The sequence below is a fragment of the Macaca fascicularis genome, chromosome 2 (genome assembly GCF_037993035.2).
Source record: "Macaca fascicularis isolate 582-1 chromosome 2, T2T-MFA8v1.1".
NCBI lineage: Eukaryota > Metazoa > Chordata > Mammalia > Primates > Cercopithecidae > Macaca > Macaca fascicularis.
In genome coordinates, this window is record NC_088376.1 from 26,846,876 (window position 1) to 26,866,130 (window position 19,255).

The 19,255-nt window shown below is 38.3% G+C and overlaps 1 protein-coding gene and 1 long non-coding RNA gene across 7 annotated transcripts in view; one reads left to right on the top strand and one right to left on the bottom strand.

The window, feature by feature from the left end:
* Positions 1-19,255, top strand: part of ZNF385D (zinc finger protein 385D) — a 990,373-nt gene that overhangs the window by 821,010 nt on the left and 150,108 nt on the right. The gene's annotated exons all lie outside the window — the stretch shown is intronic.
* The window catches only part of LOC123571674 (uncharacterized), a 130,236-nt gene that overhangs the window by 87,885 nt on the left and 23,096 nt on the right, over positions 1-19,255 (bottom strand). The gene's annotated exons all lie outside the window — the stretch shown is intronic.

The following is a 19,255-nucleotide window of genomic DNA, read 5'->3' on the forward strand; positions in this document are numbered from 1 at the left end:
GGATTTCGTAAAATAAAATTTTAACAGTAAAGTCAGAACATGTTTTAGAATAAGAGAAAATTCTTAAAATTTAGTCATCTGTAATTTATATACAAAGGTATGCTGTCCTTACCTTTATTTTCACATCACAGTACAGCAGCTTTCAACATCTGACCCACGTTTCAGTGACTTGCCCAAGAACCAGATGCATTGTGGAACTCTGATACAGCTGGTAACAGAATAGATTTCTGGAATATATTTCCTTTTCAATCAACAATGCCATGTTGTCTAGGACATTCCTTGAAAACAGAATCCCAATTCTGGAGTTGTGGGGTTAATAACCAGAATTATACTTTTATTCAGAGACCAGTCCTGAACATCGAGAAACCTGAATTCTCTTTGTGGCAATAGGTATCATAGGCATTCATGGTCTTTGAAAGAGATTTTGTTATGTAAGGCCACTAGAAACAGGATTCTAATCAAAACAGAAAGGAATTAAGAGTAGAACTAAGACTCTTTAAGTGCTGATGACAAGGTCTCTACAGTGTTCAAATTAAACGCTGGAGTTTTCTCCATAGATATTAAGATAAACATCATTTATTCTTTTCTAAAAAATGCAATCCTTATCAAAATACCAATGATATTTTTCATAAAATTAGAAAAAAAAAAATCCTGAAATTCATATGGAACCACAAAAGACCCCAAATAGCCAAAGCAATGCAGAGCAAAAAGAACAAAGATGGAGGCATTACACTACCTGACTTCAAAATTTACTACAAAGCTATAGAAACCCAAACAGCATGGTTCTGGCATAAAAGCAGGCATATCAACCAATGGAACAGAATAGAGAAGTCAGAAATAAACACACATATTTGTAGCCAACTAATGTTTGACAAAGGCACCAAGAACATACAATAGGGGCAGGACAGTCTCTTAGATAAATGATACAGGGAAAACTGGATATCCATATGTAGAAGAATAAAACTAGACCCCCATCTCTCCCCATATATTATACAAAAATCAATGTGAAATTGATGAAAAATCTAAATGTAGTGCCCAAAACTATAAATCTATTAGAAGTAAACATAGGGAAACACTTTAGTACATTGGTCTGGGCAAAGATTTTATGTATAAGACTTCAAAAGTACAGGCAGCAAAGGCAAAAATAGAGAAATGGGATTATACTAAACTAAAAAGCTTCTGCACAGCAAAAGAAACCATCAACAGAGCGAAGACAGCCTGTAGAGTGAAGGAAAATATTTGTAAACTATTCATTCAACAAGGGATTAATATCCATAATATACAAAGAATTCAAAGAACTTGACAGCAAAAAATGAATTAATCCAATTTTTAAAAAGGGCAAATGACTTGAATAGACATTTCTCTAAGGAAAATATATAAATTTGGGGTACAGTGGCTTGCACCTGTAGTCCCAGCACTTTGGGAAGCTGGGACCAGGAGGATCGCTTGAGCCTAGGAGTTTGAGGTGAGCCTGGGCAATACGGCATGACCCTGTCTCTACAAAGAAAAAATTTTAAAAATTAGCCAGGCTTGGTGGTGAGTGCCTGTAGTCCCAGCTTCTTGGAAGGCTGAGGTAGGAGGATCGCTTGAGCCCAGGAAGTTGAGGCTGCAGTGAGTTGAGATTGCACCACATCATTCCAGCCTGAGCAACAGAGTGAGACCCTGTCTTGAAAAAACGAAAGAAGAAAAAAAATATACAAATGGCCAAAAAGTATATGAAAAATGCTCAACATCACTTATTATCAATGAAATGCAAATCAAAGCCACAATGAAATATAATCCCACCCCAGTTAGAATGGCTGTCATAATAAGACAAAAAATAACCTGCTAGTGAGGTTGCAGAGAAAGAGGAACTCCTATACAATGTTGGTGGGAATGTAAATTAGTACAGCCATTATGGAAAACAGCATGTAGGTTCCTCCAAAAACTAAAAATAGAACTACTACTGATCCAGCAGTTCTACCACTCAGTATATATCCAGAAGGAAATCAGTATGTCAAATTGATCTCTGCACTCCTGTGTTTATCGCAGCATTATGCACAATAGCTAAGACATGGAATTAACTTGGGTGTCCATCAATGGATGAATGGATAAAGAAAATGTGGTATATATACATAATGGAATCCTATTCAGCCATAAAGAAGAATGACATGTTGTCATTTTCGGAAACACGGATTATCCTGGAGGACATTAAGTGAAATAAGCCAGACACAGAAAGACAAATACCACATATCATTACTCATATGTGGAGGCTAAATAAGTTGATTTCATAGAAGTAAACAGAAGAATAGTGGTAACTAGAGGCAGGGAAGTCTAGGGAGAAGGGAGGATAAGGAGAAATTGGTTAACAGATAAAAAATTACAGCTGGATAGGAAGAATAAGTTCTACTGTTCTTTAGCACTTTATTAAAGATAAAGAATAAATTCTTATTCTATATCTTCAAATAGCTAAAAGAGAAGACATTGAATGTTCCCAGCACAAAGAACTGATAAATGTGAATGGTGATGAATATGCTAATTACCATGATTTGATCATTACACATCGTATAAAGGTATCAAAATATCACACTGTTACCCCATAAATATGCGTATTATGTATCAATTAAAAATAATAATGTTCTATTGTCTAGAAAAAAACCTGTTACAGAAAAAGAAAGCTCATTAATGGAATAAAATCATTTTCTTCCCTTTCTTTTTTCTCAGACTTGTTTTTTTCTCTAACTGTAGCTTTTCTCATTTATAAAGTGAGAAGTTTCAATAAAGTTTAAATATGTATTGAGTGCTCTGGGTTCCAGGGAAAGGAATAAGAATCACTAGGTATATGAGCATGGGTGAAACATAGTCTCCACCCACTGGAGATATCACACATAGATGAGTTCTAAAATTGTGCCCAGGGTTTAACTGACAAATTGTGTTGGTAACAATTACATACTTCCATTTAAAAATCACAGAGTGCAAGTGTCTGTGGGCATTCCACAATAGGATCCCAATATATTGGTTAAATGTAATTTGCATGGGCACATAAATGATTCTAAGAAAAATAATGTCTGAAGATGCCCTTAAGCTCATTCATCCTTTGAGTTTTATTAAGCTATCATAGAACATTAGGGAAATAGCCATGGCAGAAATCTACTGACAATGAAATGTTTCTTAAATTACATGTCCTGAGTACTTGGAGGTCATCTAAATGCCTTTGCTTATTTAAGTTCAAGCACTGATTTTCTGAACAAAATCAGCTCCTCCTCTTAGTTGCAGAAGGGACCACTGTGGGTGTTGGTTTTTGTCAAACAAGATGTCCTGGTGCAAAAATAGTCTGGTGTTGGCACATTAAGTATAGATGAGAGAACCTGATAAACCAATTGCTCCATTGTTTAGATGATAATAGAATATATGCAAATTATGCTTGGTGGTTTGCAGTTGTAGAGTTTACCCACAGAGTTGGCATTCTGTATTCCACATTGTCATGAGATCATTTTCCCATATGCCTTTGCTTCTATCAAGCTCTTTCCACCTTTTTAAGCCTAAACTTCTCTTGTTGAATCCAGGTTTTCCCACTGCTATTGTTAATATCATACCAAGGCTGATACTGTTTAGAGACTGGGTTTCAGTGTTGCTCAATTTACTTAGCAATTCAACGGACAGGTACTGAGCCCTTGATAAGTGTGAGCCACTCTGCTAACTGCTGGGTACAAAGAATAATGAGACCCAACCCTGCCTTGACTTTACTCTTTTGGGAGAGACAAAAAGTCAAGAGACATTTTCAGATGGTGTGGAGTGTTGTACTTCCGTGTCTGGGAAGACTTGGCCCAGTTGAAGAAGGTCAGATGAGAGTTCAGCAAAAAGAGACCTCATAATTGAGTCCTGATAGCTGGGAAAATACTAGCCAGGGGACGATGGACTAAAAAGCATGGGGAAAAGAGTTTTCAAGTTAGAGGAAGTGCAAATGACTGAAAGGTAAAAAAGAGCTTGGTGTATTAAAAAATACTGTTCCCTTAATGTATTTATGTGAGTTATACATGTTATATTTCCTACTTTTGACCAAATCATCAAATTTGGGCTTGATCTGATTTAGGAGATTAACAGAAGTGAGCCTGTCCCTAGTTCAATGAATTTGTTAAATGAACTTCTGTATATCTTTTGCTATTTGGCAAAAGCAAAGTAACCGTGAGACTTTTTGTGTACCTCCATTAACCACTACCCTCCACCTCTACCCTGCACAGACCTGGGTCTTGGTCTTGGGTAACTAATATTCCTGTTAAATTTTGTAGCAACTCAAATCCCATAGAAAGTAGAATAAAGGCTACATCACTCCAAATTATTTTTACTCATTCATGACATTGAATGATTGGCACTTTTACATATTTGTAAAGAACTCAAAAGAAAATGATACATTTTATAACAGAAATCCATATTTGTTTCACTCTGAATTTTACAACTGTTAATATTGTCATATTTGCTTCCAGTTGTTTTATATTCGTTAAGGAAATGAAACACTATGTATTTAGCTGTAGTCTTTTTTAGCCACTTACCTAGTCCTATCCCTAGATCTCCAAAAGACAACAACTAAGAGTTTGGTGTGTGCCCTTCCTTGCATTCTAGTTCTCATAATTTTAGATATAAATATGTGCATCCACAATCAATTTATGGAATTGATGCATGTTTATTATTATTACGGAATATTCTGAACATGTATAAGAATATAATAATATAATGAAAATCTAAAAATCCATCACTTAGCTTCAGCAGTTATCAACTCAGGGCCAATCTTATTTCATCTTATTCCCACCCAGTTACTCCCCTAAATCCTCTCAAAGATTTTGAAGCATATCTCAGTAATATCATTTTTTTGCTATATATTTCACTATGTATTTCTAAATAATAATTTTTTAAAGCACACAATCATGCCACAATGATTACAACTAAAGATTTAAAAATACTTCATTATTATAAAAAATCCAGTGTTAACTTTCCTTCAATTATCTCCTTATGTTTATTGTGCAGTTTGTAAGAATCAAGAACCATGTAAGGCCCATTGTTTGGAACTGGCTGCTATGTCTCTTAGGTATCTTTACTTATAGGTCTTACCCCAATTATTTTCTAGCTATTTATTTGTTCAAGAAACCTTGTCATTTATTTTGTAGTTTTTTCAGTTAGGAATTTGCAGACTTTATTCACATAGAGACTTTAACTTGTGTTTATGTTCCTCTATTTCTTGACCAAAGATAATTACATCTAGAGTCTTGATCGCATTCAAGTTCAATATTTTTGGCAAGACTTCCTCATAGGTGACACTATGCTTCCTCAGGAGATACTTGTAATTGTTGGTCACTGCCTAGATAAATTCTTTCTTTCTTTCCCTTCCCCCCTTCCTCTTTTTTTTTTTTTTTTGAGATGGAGTTTCACTCTTGTTGCCCAGGCTGGAGTGCAGTGGTGTGATCTCGGCTCACTGCAACCTCTGCCTCCCAGGTTCGAGAGATTCTCCTGACTCAGTCTCCCAAGTAGCTTGGGATTACAAGCGCCTGCCACCACACTCAGCTAATTTTTGCATTTTTAGTGGAGACGGGGTTTCGCCATGTTGGCCAGGCTTGTCTTGAACTGCTGACCTCAGGTGATCCACCTGCCTTGGCCTTCCAAAGTGCTGGGATTACAGGTGTGAGCCACCAGGCCCGGCCCATTATTTCTTTAAGAGTTATAAAATGGTATGATTCTAATTTCCTACTTTCTTTGTTGATTATGCATGTGTAATTGTAAGTGTCTGATGCCATATTCTAGATATTCTTCTGTATTTTGTTTTTGTTTCTCTCTCCCTGCTTATAAATATTTAATGAGTTTCTTGTAACTTTTGTATGGTTTTTCATCCTATAGCTTTTTGACCATTTGTTGATAGAAACAAAACTGCAGGATACTTCCTTGTAATTACCTCTTGGTGTCCACGAGTCAGTTTCTCCAGTGAATGTTTAAGTCATACGTTAGGTTTACTTTCAACATTACTTGGTGTTGCCAAATTTTTCTCCACTTTTCCCAAGTCCTTATCAGTACCTAATGTCAGATTTCTTTTTGCCAACCATTTGTGTAAAAACCATAATCTTGTTATTTTAAATTTTATTTTCACTTTAACCGGTACATTTTGTATTTGTACGGGCCATTCAGATATTGTCTTCTACAAATTGCTTTTTAATGCACCTTAACCATTTTGCCATTGGTATTTTGTCTTTCACATAGTGATTTCTAGAGCTCCTCTGTATATCTAGAGAACCTAATTGATTTAGAGGGTGTAGACACTTCCTTTTCACCTTTTTGTTTAAACATATTTATTTTTCCTTTCACTGATGAAAGAAAATATTGTGCGGTGGTTACAAGTACAGATTGTGGGGTTAGATTTCTTGAATTTAAATCACAGCTCTAGAAGTACCCAGCTATAATACCCTGATCTAATTAAGTTCATGTCTTTGTGCCTAAAAATTCTCATATAAAAAATGGGGGAGTTAAAAAAAAAAGTGTCTACTTCCTAGGGATATTGTGAATTCCTAACGAGTTATGACATACAAGTCCTTATGGGCAGTGCCTCATGTATCCCAGTACCCACTTTAAGTTTGCCATTATTGTTTTCTTCTAATATAAAGCTTTACGTAGTTGAATTTATTTATCTTTCCCTGGAAAGACCCTTTGAGCCATGTTTCTACTCTTTCCAGGTTTTCTGCTGTGCAGGGGTGGAAAGCTGTGACACCTTTTCTCACTCATCATAGGGGTCAGAGCTGACATTCCTATAACAAAATACAGGTTAACGAGAATGTATTTAATCAAAGTTTTACCTGAAACAGTATTCATCAGAAATGGAAACCCAAGCACCTGGGGAAACTCTATCTTTATATGTAGGTTCGATGAAGAAGAGACCACTGTATAGAAATGTGATTGGACAAATGGATATGATCTAAGGTCTTCCTATGTCCTTCACTTTAAGGTACCCAGCATGTCAAGGTACATACTTGGATGTATTCTGTTCTAAGCCCCATCAATACAATCATTTAGGGGAATTGTATGCCACCATTTAATTGGTAAATATGAAAACTGAAGTGAAAGTATTCTTGGGATATATTGTTAAATGAAAAGCAAAATAAATATCATTTCCATATTATGCTTACAACTGTATAAAATTATGTATCAAAAGTAGAAGGATGTGCAAGTATTGTATTTTAAAAACTCTGGCTTTATCTTTGTCCTCAGTTCCAGCTAGGTAACCTCTAAAACTTGAAAATATTCCAAGCGATAGTATCTAGACCTCTTATATCACATCTGAGTTTATATTAATGAGGTGTGTCAGGATGGGGCCCAGGCACCAGAAAAACTAACCGTATAATTAAAGGATTGGGGCTTTGAGCCCAGTAATGTCATCCCAACCTCTGAGGAGTGGAAGGATGCTGGAGATCGAGTTCATGTGCCCTGCAATTCAGTCAATCATGCCTAGATAATGAAATCCGCAAAAAAAAAAAAAAAAAAAAAAAAAAAAAAACAAAACTATAGCTGGCAAAATTTGGGTGAGGTTCTTTGGTTTGAAAGGTGTAGGGAGGGGAATGCATCATGATTCCATGGGGAGAAGATGTGGAAGCTCTGATTCAGGATCTTCCTAGTTCTAGGCCTATGTGTCTCTTCATTGAGCTGCTTCTGAATCGTGGCCTTTACAATAAAATTATAATCATAAGTTGAGTGCTATTTTTGAATTTAGTGCTATTTCATAAGTCATTCTAGCAAGTTGTCAAACCTGTTGGGGGCATGGGAGCCCCCAAATTTGTAGCTAATTTGTCACAAATGCAGGTGGCTTGTGGACACTCAAACTTGTGACTGGTGTTTACAGTCTTGTTGGGGACTATGCCCTTAAATCGTGGAGTCTACACCAACTCTGGATAGTTAGTGCCAGTATTACATTACAGTACTGTAACAACCATTTTAAAAAACTTTTTGGCCATACCTATTAAAGTTTATCCTATAAATATTCTATAACCTAGAAATTTAATTCCTAGTTATGTATCTCAGATAAATGACTACTATATCCAACAAATCACAGCCCAGAATTATTTTTAATAGTTTATTCCTAATAGATGAACATGGAAAGCAACTCAATTATTCAACAGTAGAACTGGCAAAAATTGGGATATGGTCATAGAATGGAATACTATACAGCAAAAAAAAGATCGAAATACAAATACAATGTTGAATGAAAGAAGCCAGACACAAAAGAATGCATACTGTATACTTACATTTTTATGAAGTGCGAAAGCAGGTAAAAATATCTGATGAGATCTCACAACTGACTTGGCAAGTGCAGGACTGAGAGACTTGGTTGCTGAAAATGTTCCATCTCTTTATTGGGATGGTGTAAACATGAGGGTATGCATGTTTAAAAAACTCTGCGGGAGGCACGCCCAAGATGGCCGAAAATCAACAGCTCCAGCCTCCAGCTCCCAGCGTGAGTGACACAGAAGAGGGGTGATTTCTGCATTTTCAACTGAGATACCGGGTTCATCTCACTGGGGAGTACCAGACAATCAGTGCTGGTCAGCTGGTGCAGCCCAACCAGCGAGAGATGAAGCAGGGTGAGGCATCGCCTCACCTGGGAAGTGCAAGGGGGAAGGGAATCCCTTCTCCTAGCCAAGGGAAACAGACACACAACACCTGGAAAATAGGGTAACTCCCACCCTAATACTGCGCTTTACCAAGGGTCTTAGCAAACAGCACACCAGGAGATTATATCCCATACCTGGCCTGGAGGGTCCCACGCCCACTGAGCCTCCCTCATTGCTAGCACAGCAGTCTGAGATCTAACTGCAAGGCAGCAGCAAGGCTGGGGGAGGGGCGCCCACCATTGCTGAGGCTTCAGTGGGTAAACAAAGTCACTGGGAAGCTCGAATTGGGTGGAGCCCACCACAGCTCAAGGAGGCCAGCCTGCCTCTGTAGACTCCTCCTCTGGGGACAGGGTATAGCTAAACAAAAAGCAGCAGAAACCTCAGCAGAGGTAAATGCCCCTGTCTGAGAGCTTTGAAGAGAGCAATGGATCTCCCAGCACGGAGGTTGAGATATAAGAACGGACCGACTGCCTGCTCAAGTGGGTCCCTGACCCCTGAGGAGTCTAACTGGGAGACATCCCCCACTAGGTACAGACTGACACCTCACACCTCACACCTCACATGGCTGGGTACATCTCTGAGACAAAGCTTCCAGAGGAATGATCAGGCAGCAACAACTGCTGTTCAGCAATATTCACTCTTCTGCAGCCTCTGCTGCTGATACCCAGGCAAACAGGGTCTGGAGTGGATCTCAAGCAAACTCCAACAAACCTACAGCTGAGGGTCCTGATTGTTAGAAGGAAAACTAACAAACAGAAAGGACACCCACACCAAAACCCCATCAGTACGCCACCATCATCAAAGACCAAAGGCAGATAAAACCGCAAAGATGGGGAAAAAGCAGTGCAGAAAAGCTGGAAATTCAAAAAATCAGAGTGCATCTACCCCTCGAAAGGAGCGCAGCTCATTGCCAGCAACAGAACAAAGCTGGACGGAGAATGACTTTGACGAGTTGAGAGAAGAAGGCTTCAGACTATCAAACTTCTCAGAGCTAAAGGAGGAACTACGTAACCAGTGCAAAGAAACTAAAAACCTTGAAAAAAGAATAAATGAATGGATAACTAGAATAATCAATGCAGAGAAGACCTTAAAAGAACTGATAGAGATGAAAACCATAACACGAGAACTACGTGACAAATGCACGAGCTTCAGTAACCGACTCAATCGACTGAAAGAAAGAGTATCAGCAATCGAAGATCAAATGAATGAAATGAAGCAAGAAGAGAATTGTGGAGAAAAAATAGTAAAAAGAAATGAACAAAGCCTCCAAGAAATATGGAGCTATGTGAAAAGACCAAATCTACATCTGACTGGTGTAACTGAAAGTGACGGGGAGCATGGAACCAAGTTGGAAAACACTGTGCAGGATATTATCCAGGAGAACTTCCCCAACCTAGCAAGGCAGGCCAACATTCAAATTCAGGAAATATAGAGAATGTCACAAAGATACTCCTGGAGAAGATCAACTCCAAGACACATAATTGTCAGATTCATCAAAGTTGAAATGAAGGAAAACATGTTAAGGGCAGCCAGAGAGAAAGGTCGGGTTACCCACAAAGGGAAGCCCATCAGACTAACAGCAGATCTCTCGGCAGAAACTCTCCAAGCCAGAAGAGAGTGGGGGCCAATATTCAACATTATTAAAGAAAAGAATTTTCAACCCAGAATTTCATATCTAGCCAAACTAAGTTTCATTGAAGGAGAAATAAAATCCTTTACAGACAAGCAAATGCTGAGAGATTTTGTCACCACCAGGCCTGCCCTACAAGAGATCCTGAAGGAAGCACTAAACATGGAAAGGAACAACAGGTACCAGCCATTGCAAAAACATGTCAAAATGTAAAGTCCATCGATGCTAGGAAGAAACTGCATCAACTAGCAAGCAAAATAACCAGCTAACATCATAATGACAGGATCAAGTTCACACATAACAATATTAACCTTAAATGTAAATGGACTAAATGCTCCAATTAAAAGACACAGACAGGCAAACTGGATAGAGTCAAGACCCATCAGTCTGCTGTATTCAGGAGACCCATCAAACATGCAGACACACATAGGCTCAAAATAAAGGGATGGAGGAAGATCTACCAAGCAAATGGAGAAAAAAAAAAAGCAGGGGTTGCAATCCTAGTCTCTGATAAAACAGACTTTACACCATCAAAGATCAAAAGAGACAAAGAAGGCCATTACATAATGGTAAAGGGATCAATTCATCAGGAAGAGCTAACTATCCTAAATATATATGCACCCAATACAGGAGCACCCAGATTCATAAAGCAAGTCGTTAAAGACTTACAAAGAGACTTAGACTCCCATACAATAATAATGGAAGACTTTAACACCCCACTGTCAACATTAGACAGATCAATGAGACAGAAAGTTAACAAGGATATCCAGGACTTGAACTCAGCTCTGCACCAAGCAAACCTAATAGACATTTACAGAACTCTCCACCCCAAATCAACAAATTATACATTCTTCTCAGCACCACATAGCACTTATTCCAAAACTGACTACATAGTTGGAAGTAAAGCACTCCTCAGCAAATGTAAAAGAACAGAAATTATAACAAACTGTCTCTCAGATCACAGTGCAATCAAACTAGAACTCAGAACTAAGAAACTCAATCAAAACCACTCAACTACATGGAAACTGAACAACCTGCTCCTGAATGACTACTGGGTACATAATGAAATGAAGGCAGAAATAAAGATGTTCTTTGAAACCAATGAGAACAAAGATACAACATACCAGAATCTCTGGGACACATTTAAAGCAGTGTGTAGAGGGAAATTTATAGCACTAAATGCCCACAAGAGAAAGCAGGAAAGATCTAAAATTGACACCCTAACATCCCAATTAAAAGAACTAGAGAAGCAAGAGCAAACACATTAAAAAGCTAGCAGAAGGCAAGAAATAACTAAGATCAGAGCAGAACTGAAGGACATAGAGACACAAAAAACCTTTCAAAAAATTTAATCCAGAAGCTGGTTTTTTGAAAAGATCAACAAAATTGATAGACTGCTAGCAAGACTAATAAAGAAGAGAGAAGAATCAAATAGATGCAATAAAAAATGATAAAGGGGATATCACCACCGACCCCATAGAAATACAAACTACCATCAGAGAATACTATAAACACCTCTATGCAAATAAACTAGAAAACCTAGAAGAAATGGATAATTTCCTGGACACTTACACTCTCCCAAGACTAAACCAGGAAGAAGTTGAATCCATGAATAGACCAATAGCAGGCTCTGAAATTGAGGCAATAATAGCCTACCAACCAAAAAAAGTTCAGGACCAGACGGATTCACAGCCGAAATCTACCAGAGGTACAAGGAGGAGTTGGTACCATTCCTTCTAAAACTATTCCAATCAATAAAGAGGGAATCCTCCCTAACTCATTTTACAAGGCCAACATCATCCTGATACCAAAGCCTGACAGAGATACAACAAAAAAAGAGAATTTTAGACCAATATCCCTGATGAACATCGATGCAAAAATCCTCAATAAAATACTGGCAAACCGAATCCAGCACAAATCAAAAAGCTTATCCACCATGATCAAGTGGGCTTCATCCCTAGGATGCAAGGCTGTTTCAACATATGCAAATCAATAAACGTAATCCAGCATATAAACAGAACCAAAGACAAAAACCACATGATTTTCTCAATAGATGCAGAAAAAACCTTTGACAAAATTCAACAGCCCTCCATGCTAAAAACTCTCAATAAATTCGGTATTGATATCCAGAACCTACAAAGAACTCAAACAAATTTACAAGGAAAAAACAACCCCATCAAAAAGTGGGCAAAGGATATGAACAGAAACTTCTCAAAAGAAGACATTTATGCAGCCAACAGACACATGGAAAAATGCTCATCATCACTAGCCATCAGAGAAATGCAAATCAAAACCACAATGAGATACCATCTCATACCAGTTAGAATGGTGATCATTAAAAAGTCAGGGAACAACAGGTGCTGGAGAGGATGTGGAAAAGTAGGAGCACTTTTACACTGTTGGTGGGACTGTAAACTAGTTCAACCATTGTGGAAAACAGTGTGGCGATTCCTCAAGGATCTAGAACCAGAAATACCATTTGATCCAGTCATCCCATTACTGGATATATACCCAAAGGATTATAAATCATGCTGCTACATGCACACGTATATTTATTGCGGTACTATTCACAATAGCAAAGACTTGGAACCAACTCAGATGTCCATCAATAACAGACTGGATTAAGAAAATGTGGCACATAAACTACTATGCAGCCTTAAAAAGGATGAGTTCATTTCCTTTGTAGGGACATGGATGCAGCTGGAAACCACCATTCTCAGCAAACTATTCCAAGAACAGGAAACCAAACACTGCATGTTCTCACTCATAAGTGGGAACTGAGCAATGAGATCACTTGGACACAGGAATGGGAGCATCACACACAGGGTCCTATTGTGGGGAGGGGGGAGGTGGGAGGGGGGAGGGATAGCATTAGGAGATATACCTAAGGTAAATGACGAGTTAATGGGTGCAGCACACCAACATGGCACATGTATACATACGTAACAAACCTGCACGTTGTACACATGTACCCTATCGCGGTGGCTCAAGCCTGTAATCCCAGCACTTTGGGAGGCCGAGACGGGCGGATCACGAGGTCAGGAGATCGAGACCATCCTGGCTAACACGGTGAAACCCCGTCTCTACTAAAAAATACAAAAAACTAGCCGGGCGAGGTGGCGGGCGCCTGTAGTCCCAGCTACTCGGGAGGCTGAGGCAGGAGAATGGTCTAAACCCGGGAGGCGGAGCTTGCAGTGAGCTGAGATCCGGCCACTGTACTCCAGCCTGGGCTACAGAGCGAGACTCCGTCTCAAAAAAAAAAAAAAAAAAAAAAAAAAGAAAAAGAAAAAAACTATCACAAAAGTGGCCGGGCGCGGTGGCTCACGCCTGTAATCCCAGCACTTTGGGAGGCTAAGGTGGGCGGATCATGAGGTCAGGATATCGAGACCATCTTGGCTAACATGGTGAAACCCCATCTCTACTAAAAATACAAAAAAGTAGCCAGGCGTGGTGGTGGGCGCCTGTAGTCCCAGCTACTAGGGAGGCGGAGGCAGGAGAATGGCGTGAACCCGGGAGGCGGAGCTTGCAGTGAGCCGAGATCGCACCACTGCACTCCAGCCTGGGCAACAGAGAGAAACTCCGTTCCCCCACCCCAAAAAAAAAAAAAACTATCACAAAAGTAAAGGAGCATTATCTTGGGCCATGTTCTGAGAAAGAATATCTGCCTTCACAGAAGAAGGTGGAAGGGGAGGAGGAGGGGGAAAAGGAAGGGGAGGGGAAGAAGGGGGGCAGGGAGGAGGAGCCGGAGAGGGGGACGGAGAAGAAGAAAAAAGACAAACTTTCTCTAAATTTTTATGGCTGAGGAGAGGGAGTGGGAGGGGAAGGGGAAGGAGGAGGGGGTGGGGGAGGGGAGTGGGGGGAGGGGAGTGGGAGGAGGGGAGGGGGAGGAGGGGGAGGAGGAAAAGGAGGGAGAAGAAGGAAGAAGAAAAACTTTCTCTAATTTTTTATGGCTGGTAAAAGATGTCCTTAGGAAAAATAAATTAAGGAGACTATGTTGCAAACCTTGATGAAACAGGCTTTAGAAACAGCTCTTTAGAATGAGAAGCTCTCTGCCAATGCAAAAGAAAAAAAACTCTTAGACCACTATTTTGTTAGTACTAATGTCTGAATATATTGTTCTAAAATATGTTGTAATGTACTGAAGTTGTATTTAACTGTCTAATTTATTAACTAAGTTCTTTGACTAGATGGCAAAGTAATGAGTTTTTGAGTGGGGATTGCATGTTTGTATATTTTGAGATGATCCACGGCTAAATAAAACTGTATTCAAGCCCAAATTGTATTTAAAAAAAAAATCTGCAAAGGGTACACTTAAAATATATGTACTTTTTGTGTGTAAGTTATTTGTCCATTTAAAAAGTTAAAGAAAAAGGAGAAAAATGGAATTTCTCAAATGGAAAAATTTTGTGGCAGTCAGATTTTACGGAATTTTTAATGTGTTTTAACGTATGCATATGGGTAATATAAAAACATTTTACTAATTCAAAGTCAATGTAATAAATACACCAGGATCTCCACTCAGTGTCACTTCATACTGGAGAGTCACAAATGTTCATATTTGAATATGATGAATATTACAAAGCTTGATTATGGTGCCTAAGAGACTCACAGGGGTATGGTGGGAGGCTTGTGTTAGCAAGTCTGCCACTTACTAGTTATGTGATATTGGACAAAGGGCCATAAAAGCGCCTCAGTAACTTAAGGATAAAAATTCTATGACCATCAAACACACAGAAAGTGCCTGTAAGTGTAACCTTTACAGTTATTGTCACTGGACATTATTACATACAAATACCAGCTGAAAAAGACAACCTTTTTATTTCTGGACTTCTAAACTTCCTGGCATTTGAGTTATTATTCTTTGATTTAAAAACTGTGAAATTGTGAAAGCCACAGTAATAATAGGAACACAGAGAGAAGAGGTCTCTTAGAGCAGGAACTGTGAACTCAGGGTTAAGCTTCATCCTCCCTGAAAATACAACAGGAGTCCTAGAGAAGGAAACCTTGAGCTGTGGCTGCTGTACTTGAAGCATGTCCCCTCTATGTTCATTTACAAATCAATTTGGCAGAATCCCCAGAGGGGAGGTGAGGGAAAAACCTAGGCCTTAGATAGAAATGCAAAGGTTCTTCAGCCTGAAAAGAAGAAAAACATATTCATTTGGCTTTAAATAAGGCCATGGGCTGAGTTTGAAATTCAATTTTAGCCTAGAGTTTGGGTAAGCATGTCAATAGCTAGTGTATCATTCTTCACTTTTGTTTGTTTGGGTAGTTGATTAATAGGTTTAGAAATCTCTAGCTTTCGAAATATCACAATTTGGAAATCGAATAAATATATCCTAAAATACCATGCAGATTTTACCATTTCTTTTGTTTTTAATTCAGTGCTGCACAGGTTAGGTGAAATATATCTGAAGTTTCTATGTATTACATTCTTCCTTTGGTGTCTACTATTGTATTGAAACCTTTACATTTTACTTATATTTTTAAAATAATTTTCTTTCTCAGATCACTATTTTCTAAAATGTATGCATTGAACAATGATGGTAAATTAAAAAAAAAAAAAGCCTTGGTTATATGAAGTTAGAAATCATGCATTTAAAACATATTTTTCTTGTATAACATCTCAGAGATTGTAATATTCTGTTGTGTGCTGTTAAATGTCTAGGCTGTAGTACTTTGATTTTCTACACCTTATCTGACCCAAGAACCCCTTTGTTTCCTGCCTACCACACATATTGGCGTTGCTTGAGACAGATTTTGTAGAAAAATTCTTTTTTTTTTTTTTTTTTTTTTTTTGAGACGGAGTCTTGCTCTGTAGCCCGGGCTGGAGTACAGTGGCCGGATCTCAGCTCACTGCAAGCTCCGCCTCCCGGGTTTATGCCATTCTCCTGCCTCAGCCTCCGGAGTAGCTGGGACTACAGGCGCCCGCCACCTCGCCCGGCTAGTTTTTTGTATTTTTAGTAGAGACGGGGTTTCACGGTGTTAGCCAGGATGGTCTCGATCTCCTGACCTCGTGATCCACCCGTCTCGGCCTCCCAAAGTGCTGGGATTACAGGCTTGAGCCACCGCGCCCGGCAGAAAAATTCTTAACGATAATGTGCATACACAAAATAAGATGTTACTATTTTGACAGATCAGACCCATTGGCTCCTGGAGAGAAAAACAACATACATGATTTTCTTTTTATATAAAATATTTGATTATAATAGTAAATAAAGATAAGCTTAGGCAAAATGATCAAACTAGCTCTGTGTGTGTCCCCTGATTTGACAGTAGAGGCTACTTTTAGTTATACAGCATGTGGTATCATTTAGTTAACTATTTATAACAGACCTGGTTATTATTTACATTTTGCCCTTTCATAATTCCTCATTGTAAATGGTTATATATATATGTATGAATATGATTTTTATTAAAGATATTAAAACTTATTTTGTTATACTAGATTTCTAAAGGGATAAAAGATAATTACTTTTGATCGTTTATCTATAGTTTGTGAAATCCATCTTTAAAAGGTAATTCAGTTCAGTTTTTTTAAGGATTCTGGGAAATAAAATTGTCTCTGCAGAAGAATATACCACTTTGCATTTTGAAATCTGATTTTATAGCCACGGTGATCAGAACATCATTCAATTCAAACAAAATAACTTAATCTAAAGACTATATTACATTTGCATGAAGTGACTAGTACCAAAATACCTCCTCTACAAATTTGGATTAAATGTGGTCACTGCCATACCAGTGTTACTAAAAAAAACCCAAATTAATACTCTGATCACCAAAATATGATAAAAATTCAGTGTATGTATTTTCGGAGAGCATCTTTGATATACATACACAGTTCATTTTTATTTCAAAGTATCATTATAAGGGGACTTCAATATTCCTTGATGGGTTATAGGCATAATTCACCTTATTCCCTGATAGAAACACACACCATTTGTGCACAGAATGTACACAAGAGAACATGGTAAGGCAACTACCTGTAAGTCAATGACCTCTTTCTGCTTTTAATTTTTCCATCAGCTGGTAGCTGAAGGGAAAATTACCCTTCAGTGTTCTCTGTGGTTGTCTTTATAGAAGTGATAGAAGAATGAACCTAGAGAGCAGAATGAGGGCTATTGAAGCAGCGCATATTCACACATTTGTGTGGCTCTAGGCTTTCTCAAGCTCTGTGCATTGTTAATGTTGGTTCTGAGAAAATAAGATTGAGGAAGATTTAGAAGCTTAGCTGGGGTGAGGGACTTGGCAATATATGTAGAGAAGAATCCTGTACTATGTTCTGTGGCCCTTCATACTGCTATTCTACAGCAGGCCCAACCTAAGGAAGAGATACTGCAATTTTAAATTGTTTTAATATTTAGATTAAGACATTTAACTGATTTTAGGAATGATCTTAGGTTGCATATTCAGACTTAAGATCAAAGAATGTACTGAAAATAATGAAATGTTCATCAATGGCAAATGGATAAATACATGTAATGCATCCTAACAAAGGAATACTACTGAGCAATAAAAAGGAACAAGCTACTAATACATGTAACAACATGGATGAATCTAAGCACCACTGTATTAAACAATAGTTTCCAAACACAAACGACCACATACTGTATGATACCATTTATATGAAATGGCAAAATACAGAGACAGAAATGGAAAAATACATAGACAGAAAGCAGGCCAGTAGTTTCAGGATCTGGGAGTAGGAGGCAGAGAATGACCACATAGGGGTAAGAGGGAACTTGTCCAGATAGTGGAAAAGGTCTGTGTGATAATTATCCTCACTCTATGCGCTTGTCACATTTCATTTGTACACTTAATAGTAGTGACTTCTATTGTACGTAAATTATACAATACCTAAATAAAATCAGATAAAAAGAAAATATTATAGAATTCACTAGTAAAGGAGAGAGGTGATCCTATAATTTGTTTTTTTGAGACAGAGTCTCACTCCGTCACCCAGGCTGAAATGGAATGGCATGATCTCAGCTCACTGCAATCTGGATTCAAGCGATTCTCCTGCCTCAGCCTCCCAAACAGCTGGGATTACAGGCACCTGCCACCATGCCTGGCTAATTTTCTTGTATTTTTTAGTAGAGACAAAGTTTTACCATGTTGGCCAGGCTGGTCTCAAACTCCTGACCTCAAGTGATCTGCCTGCCTTGGCCTCCCAAAGTGCTGGGATTACAGGCATGAGCTACCGTGACCGGCCTATAATTTGTGAATACCTAAAAGTGACCAGAAAAATGAGGGTAGACTGAGCTTCATCCAGAATTTGGGCAACGGTTAATGTCAAATAATAAATGTAAAGGGAAGGTGGAAAAGAAAAATGATTACACTCATGAGTTCTTCTCCTTTATCATTGTAACCATGTAATATGTAAATCAGCTAGTCCAATGATTAGCCTATGGAAAGCATTATAATAAATGCTAACTGCTACTATTTTTATTGTTGTTCCTATTGTTATTATTCAGAACCTCATGTTAAGAATACCTAGACAACATAAGAGGGGTTGTGAATACAAAGGAGTCAGAAACTTTCTCCTTCCTTCCAGTGGAGAGAGCCTGTGAATTGACTGATTCCAGTGATTTGAGAAACACAAAAGGAGATGAAATTGATAAATGACTTGTTTAGGGGAATTAATGAACAATAATGTGTCACAGAAGCTGAATATTAGAGAGTCATTTCTGACACATTCTGAGCACTTTTGAGTGTATCAAACTTCTGATCTATCTCAATCTATTATGAAGACTCTTGTAAGTACTTTGTATCTCATCATGGGAAAAAAATGGGAAATGTGCCAACTGACTATAGAGTTTGAGGCTGATATTAACCTTGATCTTCACATGTGCTACAACACAGAACATATAATAGCCAGCATCTACTTAATGTGCCCAGACTTACTATCCTAAGTAAATTCATGAATTATCACATTTAAGCTTCATCACAACTTTAATAGACAAGGACAGTGAAAGAAGTTACATGAAAGAATTAAGATCAAGGG